Source organism: Alosa sapidissima, chromosome 18, assembly GCF_018492685.1.
Source record: "Alosa sapidissima isolate fAloSap1 chromosome 18, fAloSap1.pri, whole genome shotgun sequence".
In the NCBI taxonomy this organism is placed as follows: domain Eukaryota; kingdom Metazoa; phylum Chordata; class Actinopteri; order Clupeiformes; family Clupeidae; genus Alosa; species Alosa sapidissima.
In genome coordinates this window covers 7,634,584-7,640,810 of record NC_055974.1, presented here as the reverse complement: position 1 = coordinate 7,640,810, position 6,227 = coordinate 7,634,584, and the positions used below count along the sequence as shown (strand labels likewise).

Genomic DNA, 6,227 nt, shown 5'->3' with positions numbered 1-6,227 from the left:
TGATTTATATTAATTTAATACTTTTGTTTAACTCTGTAACCCCTAAAGACGAGAGACTGAATCTCCTGAAGAGGCGTTTATGAATCGTATACACCAACACTGGCATCGCCAAACAAAACAAAACGACAACTAAAGTCAGCGACTCCACAGGCTAATAATGATAAGGACTAACGTTATAGGCTACTGTTGTCATACAAATACAAGCATTTAATTATTATGAGATGAGCATGAACCTTGAGAATTTTGATTCTCAGAGGGCCTACTAAAAGGGGTCATTTTTCTCAATTGCTTAATAGGCAATTTATTTGTTTCATATATGTGTCTATTTATTTACTGCATAGCCTATCCTACATGGGGACCATTAGTAGTCTATAACAATGCACTAAAAACCTGCGAAGTACCTGGTGAAAAACCTGGTAATTAGGTGATTTCAGTGAGTTTAGATTGTACAACACAATGAACAATGCCAGGGACACATATTGGGTTGTAGCCCATTTGAATAGTAATCTCCAAATCTCATGGCATATGATATTCTCAAGCACACAGAAAGGTGGAATATAACTTATTACATCTTAAACACACTACAAGAATTCCAAAAATATATCATTTAGGCTTTTTAAGATTATCTATCCTCATATTTTCATATTAGGCCTAGATTTACATACAAAATAGAACCATGTATAGATGTATGCCCTCCAAAGTTTGCAGGAAGGTGGAATATGTTGTAATTAGGGATGCAAAATATTGATTAATTCATTAATCATTCATTGATTGACCTTATCGATCGATTAACAATTAACTGATTAGTGGCTTTTCCCCTGAGAATGTAAATTTCTCACGGTATCAATAGTGTCTTTAACATTATACTTAACTTATATTTAACTAATATAGCCTACTGAATAAAAATGCATGTTATATTGCTCAATTGATGTTTTATTGTACCAGTTGGGATATGGTACAGATAATGGCATTAGTATTTTAACAAAATAAATTATGCACAGAAAATTAAAATACCTAAAAAAAATAATTGTGCACTGGCTCACCTGTTGCATGTAAAACATTAAGCAGCATAAAATGAATTTTAAATAGAAAATAAACAAATGGGTAGGCTTAGACTACACTATATTAAGCCTACATATAATAATCTGGTAAACTACTTATATGAAAAACTTGAAACATTAGCAGCAACACTTATAATCCCCCTTGGTCTGAGAAAGGTAACAGTAAGATTACTAGCCCTGGAAACTTCAAATATAGAACTGAACCCAACTTAAATCATCCCTGAGGTGACAGTAAAATTAAAAGGTGTCCCTTAGAACAGTCAAATGAAGATACTGTATAGGCTACCTCTCCTGAAACAAAAACATTCCTGTCACAATGTGTTTTGAATAGGCTCCTGACCTAGACTCCTATATTTTTGTTCAAGAAAATAAGCATATTAACATGGTCAGGAGTAAGTCGTGTGCACAGCCTGTTTACAGTGAGGCCAGCTGCTGAGAATACACGTTCAGATGGGACAGACGTGCCCGGTATGCACAGATATCGTTGTGCCACATTTACCAGCCTCAGAAATCTTCCTTCATTGACTTTCCACCATTCTGTGGGACTGGAATCAAGGAGTGGTAAGGGATCCTTCAGAAACATGTCCTTCTGGGGCAGCCGTGGCCTACTGGTTAGCACTTCGGACTTGTAACCGGAGGGTTGCCGGTTTGAACCCCGACCAGTAGGAACACCTGAAGTGCCCTTGAGCAAGGCACCTTGCGTCGGGATTAGTGTGTGCTCCACCTCACTGTGTGTTCACTGTGTGCTGAGTGTGTTTCACTAATTCACGGATTGGGATAAATGCAGAGACCAAATTTCCCTCACGGGATCAAAAGAGTATATATACTTATACTTACACTGTGACAATGTGTCAGTGATAAGTTATTCACCCCATAATCTGTTAATATATATAGCTCAAATGAGATGTCAATTAAGAGTTTAATTAATTAATGACCATAGATTACCTTCATCCGTTTACCCAACAAATTGCGCACTTAAGATTTGAATTCCGCCACTCTGCTGCTGTCTCCATCTGCCATCTTGAGATGCGTGTTGATCAGAACCATGTACAGATTTATGTCCGCCTAAGTTTGCAGGAAGGTGGGATATGTCCTAATGTATGTTGACTTACATCTACAAGTGACATACTCTCAGAAAATATATGGTTTACTTAGGTGAAATTGCTTTGCCCTCGAGTTGAAGCTTAAAACACATCATATGGGCCTTTCGTTCGCCAATATACAAAATAGAACCATGTACAGATTTATGTCCGCCTAAGTTTGCAGGAAGGTGGGATATGTCCTAATGTATGTTGACTTACATCTACAAGTGATATGCTCTCAGAAAATATATGGTTTACTTAGGTGAAATTGCTTTGCCCTCGAGTTGGAGCTTAAACCACATCATAGGGGCCTTTCGTTCGCCAATATACAAAATAGAACCATGTACAGATTTATGTCCGCCTAAGTTTGCAGGAAGGTGGGATATGTCCTAATGTATGTTGACTTACATCTACAAGTAATATGCTCTCAGAAAATATATGGTTTACTTAGGTGAAATTGCTTTGCCCTTGAGTTGGAGCTTAAACCACATCATATGGGCCTTTCGTTCGCCAATATACAAAATAGAACCATGTATAGATTTATGTCCGCCAAAGTTTGCAGGAAGGTGGGATATGTCCTAATGCATGTTACCTTACATCTACAAGTGATATGCTCTCAGAAAATATATGGTTTACTTAGGTGCTTTGCCTTCGAGTTGGAGCTTATAACGCATCATATGCTTGGATCAGGTTGATGAGGTGGCACAGTGGTGTCAATCTAACAGCTTGACACTGAATATCAATAAAACCAAGGAAATGGTAGTGGATTACAGAAGGCAGCAGCAGAACTACAGTTACACCCCACTAATGATCAGCGGGCAACCTGTAGAGAGAGTCACAAGTTTTAAATACCTTGGTGTCCACATTACTGAAGACCTAACATGGACTGTTAACACTCAATATGTTCTGAAGATGTCCAGACAACGACTCTACTTCCTTCGTCAGCTAAGGAAATTCAAAGTTTCTACATCCATCATGAAGGCCTTCTACACTTCAGCGGTTGAGAGTGTTCTAATTGGTAGCATCATCACCTGGTATGGGAACTCCACAGTTAGAGATTGTAGTACTCTGCAGAGAGTAGTGCGCTCAGCTGAACGTACTATAAGAACTCAACTCCCTGCTCTACAAGATATCTATTCCAGAAGAGTACTCCTAAGAGCCCAAAAGATTCTGAAGGACTCTTCTCATCCTAACAATGGATTATTCCTACCGCTGAAATCAAGAAGACGCCTATGTAGTCACAAAGCCAGAACTGAGAGACTCAGGAGAAGTTTTTATCCCCAGGCCATCCGAACTCTGAACTCACACTATACTGACTTTGCACACATTCACTCTTCAGCACTCTCAAACATTTCCCAACTCTGAACTCACACTATATTGACTTTGCACTCATTCACTCCTCAGCACTCATGACCCCCCCCCCACACACACACACACACCTACAAGACTTTTAGCACTTTTACATCCCTCACCCTATGCTAGACCTTTTATTATTTTCTTATTTCATCACACGTCAAAACACACACACACACACACACACACATATCTGACTTTCTCCAACTTTTGCACATCTCCATAGAACTTTTTATTTATTATTTTTGATTTCTCCTCCATCTACCCATGTCCTTGATTGCCTAGCCTTTCTGCCCCCCCCCCCCACCCCCATCCCCAACACACACACAAAAAACACACACACTTACATCATCACTGTCATCACCTCACATACATACAGCACACTGCTTGCTACAGTAAGCCTCCTCTACTTGCTGCATACTGCCCCCCCCCCCCCCCTCCCTACATACACAGCACATTGTCTTCAGGATCTTCTCCAACACACATCCTCTACATACTTACAGCACACTGCCCCCACCTACCCACACGCACACTCAGTGCCGGCCCGAGCCTTTTGGGGGCCCTAAGCAGAATTTGATTTGGGGGCCCCCTCCCACAACGCAGAGTCACCTGTGCTTGGCGATAATTGACAACTTCACACTATAATGTCATATTATAAATTAATACAGTGAGGTTATGTATTAATACAGTGACTGATTATGAACTACTGTCCCCCTGGACACAGATGCATAAGGACTCGGTAGGCTCATTCAGTAATCCATCCTTGCTGACATGCCAAAAATGTTTTGGGGCTCCGCTCTACACTTCTGGCCCCATGTGCTTGGTAAACCAATGTATTAGTTGTTATTTACACCAACCCTGTCACCTTTTAATCTTAGAGGGTACTAAAATCACAGATTTATTTGAAACATTCATATTCAAAGTGAAGCACTAAGGGTGGTTTACTGAAGTTGAATTGACAAATAACAAAATACAACAGCATTTGTATTTGTTGTAAACAAGTACATCCGTTTAATGACTTGTTTTTCAACAGATTTGCAGAACAAATCCGCAAATGTGCATTAAATGATCAATCTTCAACTACAAAATAAAACCAAAATAGACAAACATTAATAATAATGACAAAAATAAAATGTCCCAAAGAATAGATACTTATTCCTACTTCGTTCCTGGCTTTCAGGTATCTGCAGCTCTGCAGTGGATGAACCTGCAATGATTAAATAAATACATAAATAAATAAAACAAAAACTATGTTAAATGTGTCATGTCATATTAACAGGCTATGTAACCATTTGCCATCAAGAAAACCTCACCTTCTGTGTCATCAGCCATGGAGGCAGACACTTGATGAGGTAGAGTTAAGTAGTGGTAGAGATGTGCTCCAAAGTACTTCAACAGTGTCTCTGAAAAAAAAAAGTGCATATTTGATCGAGCAGAATGAGTTTATTTTGCTATCATTACTTACACTCATCAACAAGCAATTCCACATGTAACAATTCATATTCTATTGGCAAATGAGGCATAATCAAAAGTAACGCTTAACATGGTGATCTACTGCAGCCTAAATATTAGGGTAGCACCGCTACGTCACTTGCCACTATCTTAATCAAATGTAAGTTTATTTCCATCACAGAAGTCTCCCCACCCAACATGGTATATTTTCTCAAACACTACCATCTCTCACCAAAGATCTTAGAGCAGAGCGCACGTACTGTTCCATCTTTGCCTATGAAGCTGGAACGTTACCGATGCCCAGAGTCGCGCTAGTCAGTGGGTTGGGACTGGGAGCCTGGGCTTCCAGGGCTGTTGCTATCAGACTTACCACTATGTCACATATTATAGAACAGTAATAAACTATCAACACTTTCAGGTGCGAAATCAGAAACAATCCCTCTGGTAAATTTGCCTTCAGCTCCGTTTTCATGTAGCTACTGTAGTGCTAATGTCCACTTCAGTCAGCTAGCTAACTTTAATTTACAACATAAGCCCACCTATGGCTAGGGTACATGCTTGATTGAACATCCAAAACAATCCCAATATCCTTGACATCTGAAATACACCTAGATAAATATATATTAATGGGAGACATTTCTCTGTTGATGGCAGGGATTTAGCTCTGGTGATGGCTTATATTAGATCATGTCAGCTAGCTAGCTACCTCAAGCACAAAACATACTGTAAATAATCATGCAAACATACCTGTATCTTGCTCGTTTTTCTCCTCCTCTGTCATTTTCTTCTTTCTGTTTTCGGCACCAGAGGGATACGTCCTTTTTTGTGACTTTTCTTAACATTACCATCTCTTCCGATTTTTGAACTTGATGCAGTGTCTGCACGAATTGTCTATGCACCCGAGGTGTCTAGTTTATGCGCGTGACTCAAAGGCTGGCAGACACAGTAGAGGTAGGCAGGCATATTGATCATGAAATCAGAATTGTCTTGTTTTGAATTATTAATTGTTTCGTTTATTCATTCATTGATGTCACTTGTTTGTGTTATTTATTATGTAAAAAAAGAGAAAGAAACTCGATTGGCCAGGGGGCCCCAAGCAGCCGCTTAGTTCGCTTATGCCTCGGGCCGGCCCTGCCCACCCCTTTTATGTGAACGCGCACAAACTCCAATGAGGTTAACCCCTGCTCAACAAATCAACTTCATAATCAGCGTCATAGTACCGATTAACACCACTTAAGATAACCAGGTTTTGTCAACCCCGGTTTAACAAAATAACCCT

At 39.6% G+C, this 6,227-nt stretch overlaps 1 long non-coding RNA gene across 1 annotated transcript; it reads right to left on the bottom strand.

The window, feature by feature from the left end:
- Positions 1–4,664: 4,664 nt before the first annotated feature.
- LOC121689337 lies at positions 4,665–5,736 on the bottom strand. Its single transcript, XR_006024757.1, has 3 exons — positions 5,696–5,736; positions 4,810–4,899; positions 4,665–4,703 (listed from the first exon to the last, which is right to left on the bottom strand). It is a non-coding gene; the product is annotated as an uncharacterized LOC121689337 (long non-coding RNA).
- Between the last annotated feature and the right edge of the window lie 491 nt (positions 5,737–6,227).